Source organism: Chinchilla lanigera, unplaced genomic scaffold, assembly GCF_000276665.1.
Source record: "Chinchilla lanigera isolate Chin_1 unplaced genomic scaffold, ChiLan1.0 scaffold00006, whole genome shotgun sequence".
NCBI classification, from domain to species: domain Eukaryota; kingdom Metazoa; phylum Chordata; class Mammalia; order Rodentia; family Chinchillidae; genus Chinchilla; species Chinchilla lanigera.
The window spans coordinates 15,475,005-15,489,646 of record NW_004955407.1 but is presented as its reverse complement, the minus strand read 5'-3'; the positions used below and the strand labels follow the sequence as shown (position 1 = coordinate 15,489,646).

Genomic DNA, 14,642 nt, shown 5'->3' with positions numbered 1-14,642 from the left:
GTAGACTCATATGTCATCTTCCTCCGAGCTCTCGGATGGGTTGGGTGGCATTCATTCCCTAGTATCCTCATGATTAGCTCTATATTCTTTTCTTACTGCCCTGATGCTAAGGAAATAATCTGATCTGTCTTTCCTCTCACTACCCATGGTATTTAATTAGCTGTATATCCTAGGTAGGACAGACCTGATTCACAGTAAAAGCTGAATACAAGCATGTAATACGTGTGTGTGTGTGTATATGTGTATGTATACAAATGCATGAAAGTAATTAAGTTAATGCTTTCCCTTACCCTTTAACATGAGCATGGTAATTAGAAATGCAAGAACTTTGCTTCATTCAAAGAAAATCTATTTCCACTTTTAACCTTCTTTGATTATCATGAGTTTATTTCAGAATATTCTGTGCACACAGAGATATGTAAGTTACAAAATACTGAAAGACTACAATCTGTTACATACAAAACTATATATGAGTCTTTGCACATACTGTATTGACTGTACATTTGCTGATGTGAGAAAAAGCAAAACACCAACCTTAAAAACTAGCTACATATCAGATGTTTGCCACAATCTCTGCACAATGCATGAGACATGTTTTTAAAGTTGATTTTTTTCTACTGGTATTTCTGCAGGTTTGGGCATAATTGATCATCACACAAAAACATAGGTTCACATCAGTATTCCTGGTTCCTGGGAAATTACTCAACCATATTAATTTGTGTTCACTTCTAAAAAATAGAGTAGATACTAAATTAGCAAGCTTACTTAAGAATTTATATTATTGGTAGGAATTGCTCAGAATTCTCTTATGTTTTCCATAATATAAGTAAGTTATATGCCTTTAAAAATAGTAATATAAATTCAGTCTATGTGGTATATACTCTAAGGATTTATATAGAAAAAATTTTGAAAAAGAATATAACCTTACTCTGTGAAGAAGAATATTTTTGGTGTGGTGAAACAGGACAGTAATCCCAGGTCTAGGCAGGCTGAGGCTGGAGGAGCATTATGAGTTTGAGGTCAGCCTGGGTTATGAAGTGAGGTCAAGGCCAGCCTGAACTACATAGGGAGACATCCCCCTGAGTACAGTCTCTTCATTGTGAACTGGTAGCAAAATTATGTACACTGGCATTGAATTTTCTCTGTTACTATAAGTTTTAACTGTGTTACACAGCACTTCATTCTAGTAAATACTTACATTTTATGAAATTAAATTTGCCATTGTTAATTTATATATTAAGTAATAATGTTGTTAAAACCAGGGCTATATGAATAAATGTTTGTTTCTGCCATGCAATTTGAAGAATCTATATGCACAGTCTACAAATAATAATGTCCTAATTTATACAGATATTATAATGTTTAAAAACCCAAAAATTCAGATTGACCGCTTCTGACAGACAGTTGTTACCATCTTTGAAAAATGTCTACCTACCAACTGAAATAGGAGTTGAGATGAATTTGTACAAAGAAAAGCTCACCTACTTAGAATAAATTTGAGAAGTTTAATCTTTTTAAAAATAGTTTTCAAGCAGCAACATACTTGAAGTCTCAAACGCAAACAATATCTTAACCATGGGAACAAAATTGTTTGCTAAATTACATTTATATCTACAAATACGTGTTCAAAAGCATTTGTTGAATGTAAAATAAAGCATTTATCAATGAGTTTTTGATGTGTCACAAGCCATCAAAACATCTAGCATTTAAAATAATAACCATTATTATTTAGTAATCTGCTGGTCATCTGCACATTTCTGCTCCTCTGGTCAGACTAAGCTGATCTTGGCTGGGCTCATCCACGCTCCTCTGGTCACTGATAGTCTCGGCCATGAGTGCTCTTATCCTCACATGCACAGTGTTTGTTCTCCACCAAAATGGCTAACAAGATTGACTACATAGCAAGCCTCTGCCACCCTACAGTATAGGTAGAGCTTGTTTGCATAGTTGCAGATAATAGAGGTGTATGGGTCAGCATTTCTGTTGCTGGGACAAAATACTTCATACCCACAATTTAAAGAAGAAGAGGTTTATTTTGGCTCAGAATTGCAGAGTTGTAGCTCAGAATTGGCTGGCTTTAAGACAGAAACATAGTGGACAGGTCAAGCTGCTCAACTCTCTTTTAATCCAGGAAACAGAGAACAGGAAAAAACCCTCAGATGAAGGGGGTCAGACAGGGGCCATAGTCCCCAAGGTTATGCCCCCATGATGTACTTCTTTCAGTGAGGTCCCACTGCCTCCTACCCCATTCAGTTACACCCTCATCAGTGGGGAGCCCATTGATGAAGTTAGTAGCCTCAGAACCCGTTTCTCTGTCAAGAACATTTTAACCCAGGCAAACTGACAGCCAAAACAAACTAGTACATAAAAGTTTCAAGAACTTAGTAAAAATTACAAATCCTCTTGAGACCTAAATTCAGAGGCAAAATTGTGTTTTTGACTCACATATTTGTTCCAAGCAAGTCACACTGTACAATTGTATTCAATGTAGGAAAAGTTTTCCCCTCCACCATGTTTTCATAGGAGGGACAGCAAATTATTATAATCGATGTGAGTTTCATTTCAGATGGTAAAGTTTCCGGAATGTCACGAGGGAGTAAACTGCTATGAAATCTGAATGCTCCTCCTTGGATTATTAGCAACATCATTATCTTAGTCCTTTTTCTACCTGAGATCAAAATCTTCTTTAAGAAGCCATTTTCACTTATGCAGACTTGTTAAAATGGATAAATATAAGCCCTTAAAATTTTATTTTAAATATAATTTTACATAGGAATAATAAACCTATTGTATGTAAATATATTTCTAGCAAATACCCATACAGTATTGTCCGATATTGAGGTTTCACATTCAGAAACACACACACTTACCCAGCTTCAACTGCAGTCTAAAGCTATTAAAAGAAAAGGTCCCAAAATAAACAATTCACAATTTTTAATTTATACACTACTCTGAGTAGTGTGATGAAATCTTGTAGCACCCTAGTCTGTCCCACTGGGGATGTGAATTACAGCTTTTTTCAGTGTATCCAGGATGTAAATGATACCTGTCCCCTAGTCAATGAGTAGTTACATTGGTGATTAAGTCACATGTCATGATAGAGCTGTGCTTGTGCTCCAAAAATCCATATTTTACTTAATAATGGTCCCAAAACACAAGAATCATGATGCTGGTAATTTCATTACACTATATTTCTTATAATTGTTCTATGTTACTTTTTGTTGTTGTCTTTTGTCATGCCTGTATTATATATTAGACTGAACCATGACTACAAACCTATAGAGAAAGGAGTGTCTTACTACCTTTCTTGTGGCTGAGACAAAACACCCAATGCCCCAAGGGAAGGGAGGAAAGGTTTATTTAACAAACAGTGCGTGGAAGTTTCAGTCCATAATGGGTTGGCTCCAAGGCAGTGTGGCACACAGCAGAGTGGCAACAGTTCATGGTAGCAGAAGACAACAAAAGCAACTAGGGAAAGGGAAAACAAGCCTCTTTCAGTCCCTTATACTGTATGCAGGTTACCTGCCCCAGGGCAGGTGTAACACTCACACCTTTAATCCTAGCCAGAACTACGCCAAACCAATCGGTAAACTGATTTACTAATCACACACCCTTAGTCCCAGCATCACACCCTCTAGATTCTGCCACCTCTGAAAAAGTCCTGTGATCACAAGAGGTTTTAGGAGGACTTCAAGACCATAATAGGTAGTATATTTAAGATTTAGGATTATCTGCAGTTTCATGAACCTACTGGGCATTTTGGAGCATATGTCTCAGTAAGAGCACAGTACTTATTTTCTAACCAATCACTACTTGTAAAATTATAAGTAGTGGTAGTAAACAACATTTCTACAAATATCTTGAATGTTGGGTGTAATAAAAATAATGCAGCTATCAAAGGCAGTAAAACACTTAAATGCTAGTATTAGCTTTAGTTCAAGTAAGATGCTTTTCCTTCTGTTATCACAATTATACAAACTCTTAGGTTCTGTCCACCTGCAGAGAGTAGGCAGTATTAAAATATAAGCAAAAAAAAAAAAAAAACAATCCTGCTCATAGAAGGCTGTAGTGAGAACAACTGGAAATTTCTATGGTCTGGTGCAAGCTTGAAATTTATGGTTTATTTTAGTTTTATTTTATGTCTTGATTCCACTCAGCCTTATGAACACCATAGCTCAGGTAATAATAGTTCATTTCTGAAGTGCATTCAACAAAAGAAAGCTTTGACCATTCTTTTGCCTTCTTTTATTTGTGTGGCTGACATAAGCTTCTTTTTTCTTTTATTCAAGCAGGTGGTCTGCAGCATCAAGTATTATAAGAACCCTCTAGAATCTATGGGCTACATTAGAGGGAATCATTGAGCTAGATATCTTTAAAGAACTATTGGAGATGACATTAAAACAAACACCAAGCATTTTGTGTGAGAATGTATACTTTTAGATAAAGTTTTTTTTTTTTTTTTTTTTTTTGAATTAGGTCTTATTAACGCTAGGAAATTGTGAAATGTCTTCTTATCAACCTAAGACTTACCTTAAATTTTGTGTACTGCATTATTTCAGAAGGATATCTATCTCCACTAAACTCCTTCCTAATAATGTTTGGGCAGTTTTTAGAGATACTTTTTAAGATGGCATTACTATAAATGATTTAAGCAAAGGCAGGTGAATATTACACTATTGAGGTCAAAGACTCTTAAATAATCTTGGGTAATCTCATGCATGCAGTTGTACAGTGAAGTAATAAATACTTTTTGAGAACTTTCTGTATATCAACCATGAGGCAATTATACAGAACAATGAAATATATCTTTCATTAAAATATATTGCCTTGAAAGAGAACGTACAAATAAAATAATTTGTGTAAAGTATGAAGTGGAAATTAAGTGCTGCAGTACTACACAACAAATGTAAATTGTTATGGTTTGTGTCTGGGTGTCCCCTTAAAGCCTCATGCAGTCATGGGGCAGGATTTTAGAGTTTGACTGATTATGGATGTGAGAGCTACACCTGCCCTGGGGTGAATAGTTTGCATATGTAAGGGAGAAGAAGAGGCTGCTTGCCACCATTCCTCCCTTGTGTGCTTGTTGCTTTGGCTGTGTTGCACCACCTTGAATGGTTGCCCTCTGCCATATGCCACCTTGCCTTGTAGCCAGCTGAGTATGGACTGAAACCTCCACAAACTGTAAGCTAAATAAACCTTTCCTTCTGAAATTTTGGGCATCAGATATTTTGTCCCAGCAACGAGAGAAAAGTAACCAAGACATAAATAAATTATAACTAACCTTATTTTCAATTTTATTGGCTCTAAAAATTTCTAGGAGATTAGTAAATCACTTCTGGATGTGTCTGAGTGGTCATAGGGGTGTGACCTTGGGGCTATAGTGGTACCTGGCCCCTTCTCTCTGGCTCTCTGCCTTACTTGCTCTGAGCCTTAGTTACTTTTCTCATTACAGAGGAAAAACACTCAACACCCAAAGTTAAGGCGGAAAAGATTTAGTTAACTTACAGTGAGTAGAGGTTTCAGTCCATAATGGGCTGGCTCCAAGGTAGGTGGCACATGGCAGAGGGGCAACAGTTTGTGGTGTCTGAAGACAGCAGAAGCAACAAGAGAGAGAGAGAGCACATGCAAGACAAGCTGGTTTCTGTCCCTTATACAGTATCCAGTCTAGGGGGATTAGAGCAGTGCCAATCCAATCAGTGGACTGATCCTGCACTATCCAACCAGCACCCTTAATCCCAGCACTGTACTACAAATCAATCACACCCTCTAGATTCAGCCACTTCCTAAAACAAACAAACAAACAAAAAAACCCCGATGATCTCATGGGCCTTTGGGAGGACATCTAGACACAAACCATATCTTTCTGGTCCCCGGATGCCGTGAGCTAAAGCAGCATTCCTTCACCACGCTCTCAACCACCATGTTTCTCTCTTGGAGTAGTGACTACAGGCTGAAACCACTTCTCATTAAAGCTGTGTATTTGAAATATTTTGTCCCAGCAAAAGAAAGCTGATTCATACAGAGGGTAACAAGACAATGGATCAAAAACGATTGCCATTTAGTACTCACAATAATGTAGAACTCAGGAAATATGAGTGGAACAAACCAAAGCATAAAACTGTGCAGTACTTTAGTCTCTTTGAGAAATTAAGACTGTTTTTGTAAATCTTAGCTGTATCACAGTAGGAAAGATAATTCTAGGTAAAATACAGTAAGCCCTAATTTTGAAATTTTATATCCCTGGGGTTACATGGACACTAATTTTGAAATTTACATGAACACTCAGGATTACCACTTATAAAGCACACGAGAGATATTTCCAGTACATATTCTGTATTAGAATTGAGAACTTTATATGAATGGGCCACACATTAGGAAGTTCAGTAGGTGTGAACAAATTGAAGAAGTAGCTCTCGTGCATACCTTAGCATTTTAAGATGACTATAACAGTAAAAATAGTGTATTTACAGTATTTTTATGTGTTTGGTTTCTTTTATGCCTTTCATGACATATTTGCATTAAAGGAGTATAAGATTCTCTTTGTTGCACTTACTAATGAACCTGAATTACGAAAGTTCTAGAATAGAAAACGTTTCTTACATTAGGGACTTACTGTCTTTCTACATCTGAGCTACTAAAGTTCAAATTACCAGTGCATGTGGAAACATTGTTATTCAGTAGATCACATGCGGCAATGGAGCTCAATAAATATTGAGTGAGTTATCTCCTCTCATCTTCATATATGCCTGGATTCCAGCACTTTTCATCGTTATTTCCACTATTTATTAATATCTGTGTTTTTATCAACTTTTAACCTTAACAATGAGATTGTGTTATTATCTATCTCCTATATCTGGAAGAGTGCAAAGTATGTGACATATTTATTGAACATATTCTATATCCTAAATTCTCCTAATTCTTCCTAACTGTGCTCTCGTACTAGTTCTATACCCTCTTAGCAAGTCTATTTTATTACCTAAAGTTTTCAATCAGCCCTCCCAATGACTTGAAGTATAATCTAGTACTCGCTTAAGTCTAAATACACAATATAATTTGTGTTAGCACTGTGTCCAAATATGGAGGAAATACCATAAATATCATTCAGGTTATGGATTTGCAGAAATATATATTTTTTCACTCTTTTATTATCACTATGAATATTTTTAATTAGATACATATCTGATATATATCCCTATATATAGGTATAGATATAGGTATACAGATATAGGTGTAGAAATAGATGATATAGATATAGCTATAGATATAGATGATATAGGTATAGATAGGTGTAGATAGATACAGATATAGATAGATATAGATATAGATATAGACATAGACATAGATATAGACATATGGTTTGACAGCCTGTGTTTCCAGCCAGCCAACATTTAGAGAATTACAAACATCCAAGTATCAGTGATAGGGAACTATCCAGTAATGGAGCATAAAGTCTGCTAAATATTTAGAAAATCAAATTCAACAAAGATCTATGTGTGCATGACATTTTGTGTCCTGTCTGAAATTTAATATCCTTGGGTTACTTGGAAGCTTTTGGAGAATAGTTATAAGATATCTGACAAAAGATATTTCCAATACATATTCTGTATTGAAAGGTAGCATAAAAAATATTGACAAAACAAGTTTCTATGGCTGTACCACACTATTAATGGAATAGCCCCGCACGTGGTTTAAGGCATATTTAGATGTTATGATTCAGCTCTTATTGCCTTACTTTTGACAAAAGAGATTCCACAATGGTTGGTTTTTAAAAAGTTATTACATTCTGAGCAAGAGTACTATACACAAAAAAGGTATGGGGCTCTGAAACTGTGAAATTGATACTGAATATTACCTGAGGAAATCTGATATAAACTGAGAGTTGTTATATTGTAGGTATTTTTTCAATCATTCTTTTTATCTTTGCTAATAATCTTCTGGCATCCTTGCTTCTAGTTTTCTTTGAAGTTATTTTTATTTTCTCTTTTTTACACTTCAGCAAGTGTTCTCCCAATGTGAGAAAAGCTGGGGACCAAAGTTCATAGCTGTTTACTATGCTCTTGTCTAACACAAGCATGACAGAGTGTTAAACTAAAAATATCTGGTGAACTGCTTGCATTTTTTTGTCTTATGAGGGGAAAGGGTAGTATCCTGTGTATGTCCTTTTTCTAATGGAAATATGCTGCTATTATGACTTCAAGAATCACTGATAAACCAACTCAGTAGCACTCTTTCAGTTGAACACTTTATTACCAGTATCAGTTTGCTAGAATTTAACTTGGTGGCATGTAATTTGGTTCCTGGACAGAAATGCATCTCTAGGAGCACATCTGTCACTGGATGGTTGACTTTAAAGTCACCCTCTGTCACTCCATTTTTGTCATTGCCTTTTTATTGGAAATATACCTAGAGAAAAGTCACAGATTGTGGCAGCTTGTAACATAATGTGAATTGCCTTCTAGGCACAAAATAAAAAGACCAGAAAGACAGTTAAAGAATCCTTAGCTTTCACTTTGTGATAAGGTGAATAAACCCATAAGAAATTTTTTTAAATGCTTGACTGATGACTTTTAAGTGTTTTTCTAAATCCATGTTTGAAAGATCATTTCATTGATTTCACCAATAATGACACCTCACTAAGTAAATTAGTTGCTGAGATATAAGTTATTTCAAATGTTCTAAGACTTGTTGATGTACCAATATACAGTAGTAATTAGAGATTTACTGATGCATTGATTTCTGAAAAATATATCAAATTATAAGAAATGTATAATGTTAGTATTAAAATCAAATATCAAATATCCATTTATCCTTCAATCAAATCTCCAGAAGTGTAAGATGTATTATCACATTCCAAGGAGTTTGGGCTTCAGTGGAAGGCGCTACAGCACAAATAATTACAATGCAGAGCGCTGTGCACAGTAAAACAAGTTAGGTCATACAAAATATTCTAGAATCACAAGGAAGAATGCCATCAGTTTTGCCTACATATATAAGGGAAGTCCTCCAAGGTAAATTCAAAGTAGGAGCATTATTTTCCTAGACAGCAAAATGATAGTATGTATTACAAAAAATAGGGACAGATTGTGAAAATTCAAAAAGTCACGCAGTTGCTTGACAAACTTGGAAATCCGTTATAAACTTTTTGTTTATAGAGCAAAGAAATACAAAAGAACTTATAGCACATGCTGATGAAAAGGAAAAAGATAAATCTTGATACTTTTGTATGTAAACCGAGGCTTTTTTCATGATTTTCTATAGTCAATTTTGAGGATTAATTTATGAGAGTCATAATGTAGAGTATAAATAGATTGTGCTTAACGAAGAGAAATAGTCAGACTGGGCATGGGAACTGTCAGTAATAAATGAAGATATTGTTTTTAAAGTACAGAAAAGAGATATTATAGCTTGAATAAAAGCTAAAAAATTTTTATAAGTAAACAAAAAGCATGGGTATTTTAATTACATGGAGATGATATAAATTTGTAGGAGAGAAATTTCTCATTATATGTTTACTAAAAGTTTCAAACTGAAGAATATTTACTTGAACATAACATTGAAATATATGTAAAATCTACACTTTTTTCTTTTATTACATGAGAAAATATTATAGAATACTTTCATAAAAGAAAGAATTTTATACTGTTGTAAACTATTTTCATACATAGAATAACAAATTAATCCCAAGTTTTAAGGTTTTTAGGTGAAGCTGAAATGTCCATTGATATCTCTTTGCTGAAGAATTCTTTTAGTTGTTAACATGTTTGCCAAAACACTGTCATGAAATGTAAGCTGAAATGACCACTCTTCTAAAACATTATTTAAGAGAAATTTTTACTCATGACATCATGAAAATTCTATGTCCTCATTTCAAGATAAACTGCATGTAAGATATGTAACAGTTTGAAAGTAGTTTCTTCTGAATGCTGACTTTATGACAAAACTTATTTTAAATGTCTGTTAATACGTTGCCAGGCTTGTCTTATCATTTATTTTCCATTAAAATGAATAGATAACAGTGTGAACTGATGATTCTAGTGACCCAGATCGATAGCTACATGGGACATAAATAAACATTTCAGCTCTGTTTGATTTGACTAATATTTAAAAATTTGTCTAAATGAATATTTCTTTATATGACTTTTAAAACCTACTTTTGATCTATATTTTTAATTGACTTCTTATATTGAAATTTGCATTTGTTTTTAATTCAACAATTAAGTTTTTCATTTAAAATAAAATAACTTTAGTTACCTGGATCAATATTACCTAAAGCACTTTTATGTTATATTATTCTAGATGTAAAGAAAATTATTATCTGTTTTTGTCTCATGTGTTTATTCCATCAGACTTGTTTATATTTTTGTTCCTGTATGTGACAACCTTGTTTCTTATTTCCGTGCTGTGTAAATATCACCACTTATGTTTCCCATACTACTGCTATATAACTGAAAAAATGTTGGCAGATTTAATGCATACATCATGCCTTAGTGAGCAATAAATTCTGGGTGGATTTTATTGAATGCAATGGTATATTTCAAGTCTAACATTGAAGTTCTCTGAAGTCAAATCCTAGAAGACATTTAATTGTGACCTGAGAGCTCTAATGTCTTTTAATGCGAATTAGATATTCACTTTGGTACAGAGAGAGATTTGGCACGCATTCACTAATTCATTTAGTCTACAAATATTTATTGATCATTTAATATGTGAGAAAGTTCTTTCAAAGTGCTAAAAAAGATTAATAGAAACAAAGCTTGTGCTTAATCTCGAGGAAATGAAGCTTCTAATGAGAAAAGTAAGATATATTCACAAAGAACATACAGTATATGCTAGAAATTGAGAAATATGAAAGTATGCAGATAAAATAACACCACTGTTTACAGAAGATAACAATTACTTGTGTTACTTTATCAAGAAATGAATTATTTATCTAGGCCTTTTTTTCATTTATCGAACAACATTCTTGGCAGAAGAACTCTTATGATGAAATGTTAAGAGATCCAACTCTCAAAATGCTCACTGTATATGGGTGGACTGAAATAAGCAAGCAAATAAATAGTGACATTTCAAAACATTTAATGTAAAGAAAATATACAGAAAAAATGGACAGAAGTGTGTAGTGTGTGGGTGAGTGTTGGAACGTGTTGCTCAGCTGAGTGGGCAACTTAGGGCTCTGACCAAAGGAGCCATTTTTATGACACCATAGAAAGAAGAAAAGGGGCATCGCTTTAGAAATGTGAGCCAAAGTCACTTTCTGCAGAGCCTCTCTAGTGAGAATGAGCTCAGCTTGCTCCAAGACCTGACAAACTGCCAAGGAACACGGGATATTGAGATGAGATGAACTTGGAAGGGGAGGCAGGAGCCAGAATTTTAGATCAGCTTGACTAGTTTGGATTTTATGATTGGAAAAATAAAGGCATATTGTAAGTTTTCAAGCAGAGAGTGAAATAGATATTCATGAAAAGTTTGGCTACTGAGCTAAGCCTGGAGAAGGTGAAATAACTTAGGCCAGAGGATATCAAGAATTAGAGAAAAGATGATCAATTAAAAAAAATACAGATAACAGGAAAGTAGTCAAGTGTTTATAATTCCTTAATTGTATAACCACTGTACTATTTTGCAAGTGAGAGAATTGTGATATGAGGACCTTGAGTATTTTGTCCTATATCTCACTGCTAATAAATGGCAAGGTTGGAATTCAAACTTAAGTTTAAGCAGCCCACTGAGGCTCACAATGCTATATCATATCTATAGTAAAGATATATTGAGAACAGTTAGGGCTTTTTAATGAAAATTAAGAGAATACTGTTATTCTATTAAAGGAAAGAAAATGAAGAAAAACTATTCAGCAAATTCCACAGTGACTGGGAGAGAGAGAACAAGCGTGAAAGAGTAGTGTGTGAGGCAGGAATACGGGGTAAAACTGGGATTACAAGGAAGACAGTGCTAATTACAAATGTTAGACTGTAAAAGGCCAATGAATCTATTTTTAAAGGCCTCTAAAGGTGGACATAGGTTGTTCTTGAGATTTAGAAGTTATGGGGAAATGAGAAAGTAGAAATTGTTCTTTCAATAAGATTCAGGCTAGAAGAGAAAAAATGGCACAACATTTTATTTTTAAGATAGTCAGACTTTAGCATAATATTATTTATATATTTTTATCAATCCAAAAGTTGTTTTTTTTTTTAGTACATGTTTTTGGCATGTAATGATCATGCCCATCAAATGTGATTAGTAATTGGATGAAGGCCTGTATGAGAAAGCAATATTCTTGTCCTGAGAATAGAAAACACAAAATGGAGAGAATGTGTACACATATTTTCTAGGTTCAGATAACACATAATGTCTTTATACTTCCTAGGTACTGCACTGTATGTTCTGCCAAATAAGTTGGAACACATAACTTTAACTTGAACATTCAATTACTCTTTATGAAAAGTATTTAATGGGTAAATATAGAAAATATTCAGTAGTGATTGATTAGCAATACATTACAATATGAAAATGACATCAGGAGGGCAAAACAAGTAGACAGATGGATCAAACAACAGGTGATAGGTAGATAGATAGATAGATAGATAGATAGATAGATAGATAGATAGATAGATAATATCTGTATCCCTCTACTATATCTATCTATAGTAACATTTCAAAATGTTTGAGATGATATAAAGAAAAATGCACATAAGTGGGTAGTGCCTGGGTGAGAGACAGAGAGCTGCTCCTGGTACCAATGCCATGTAATTTTCATTTCTATCAATTTAATTTAGAATTTAAAAATGTTTTAGTTTTCCCATAGTGAATGGCGCTTAAGTTATATGTCAATAATCTGTTTCAAAGAATCTACCATTGTCTCCATGTTATTTGTGTGTGTGTTGACTGAGCTTGCGGTAAACATGAATATCGGATGTGCATCTGGCACATCTAGCTCATCTGATGTGCAGCAACTGCCAACAGTTTAGTTAGCTTTCTGATAACACACGCCATTCATAATGAGATTTTAACAAAAGAAATCATTGCCATCTATATGAAAATAAACCTAAGCAATAGATTGTAAATAAGAATAAGTGACTCCTATGTAAGCAATGTTACTTGGTGAATGCCATAGAAGTCTGAATGAGAGACTGAATTTTCTAACTGTCAGGGAACTTTCTGTTCAGGATATTCCCAGAGGATGGAGTGGTTTAAACTTAGACTTCACAGTAACAGCGTCTGCCACAGAACTGGCAGATGTCAGAGCATGTGACAAGAGAGGCCAGGCAGAAAGGCAGGAGAGCATCCTTGATAAGACACAGGGAAGGAATAGATTATTTGTTGACAGTGGACAGATTATAAATAAATCTATGTTAATCAACGGCACATAAATGCTCTCCTTTCAAAGCGTACATTCATTTCAACTGAGATGAAAGAATTGCCCTGAAATGTTTTTTAGTAGTTTTCTTGTATTTTTGTGGGGGTTTTTTGTTTGTTTGTTTGTTTTTGTTTGTTTGTTTTTTTGTTGTTTTTTTTTGGTGTTTGTTTTTTTATTTCCGGTACCGGTAATTGAACTCATGACCTTGCACTTGCCAGGCAGGCACTGTGCCACTGAGCTTAGTCCCCAGCCCCTTTTCTTGTAATTGTGACTAAAACATCCCATGTGTACATAAAATATATAGAGAAATGTTAATATAGTTCTTGATCTAGCTTTCTAGTATGCTATTCATCCATAGAAAATACATTACTCCTTGCTTTATAGATGAAAGGAAGAAAATGGCTTAAGTGGGATATGTTCACATTCAGTCATCTAGATCTTTGGAGCCAAATCTGAAATTGTTGGGAGAATATTTCAGAAGAGAAAGGAAGAAAAACAAAAAAAGTCCCTATTTCAGAAAAACAAATACATTCCTGCATTTTAAAAAAGGGGGACTATTAAGCATTAGAAATTGCAATTTAAATGCTGGCACTGTCAAGTGTGTATGCAGTATATTCAAACATTTAAAATCAGATAAACACAATTTTCTCAATTGTCTTAAAAATCTCTGTGCTAGACAAAATGGACTCATTTAGGAGGCTGTTATTTCTTCTAATTTTCAGTCAGTTCCTTACCCACCTGTCCCACAAAGAATTTGAAACAGAGATCTCCATATCAGCTTTTGGACATCAAAATTACTTGACCAAAAAATGAGGTATTTAGTCACATATAAAAATAGAATTTTCATAATTAGTAAGATCAGGCAGCTTTGCAAGACTCTTGGAATCACACATAGTTAACTTCAATATTTTATCTCTTTTTCACCTTCAAAATGCTATTGTCATTCAGTTTATTTTTCTCTTCCAAGTTTTTGTTTTTCTGAGTTTTGTTTTTGTTTGCCTTTCCAAGTTTTGTTGTGGATGCTTGAATAAATTTCTCTATGCAGAAAAAGTAGAAAAGAAAGATTGATCTAAGGCAAGAGATTAAGATCTATTTATATTACTTCTGTAATGTATTTATTCATTTTCCTGTGTTTTAGATTTCTAACTACAGTACTTGACATGAGATATGTCAATTCTTCTTTTAATTTTTTATTTTAAAAATTAAAACAACTGACCAAACAACAATGAAGGCAAAATCAAAACAACACAAGATCAACAAAAATGATACATGACCTCAAAACAAATACTGC

The 14,642-nt window shown here is 34.1% G+C and overlaps 1 protein-coding gene across 11 annotated transcripts in view; it reads left to right on the top strand.

The window, feature by feature from the left end:
• The window catches only part of Robo2 (roundabout guidance receptor 2), a 1,247,873-nt gene that overhangs the window by 59,915 nt on the left and 1,173,316 nt on the right, over positions 1-14,642 (top strand). The gene's annotated exons all lie outside the window — the stretch shown is intronic.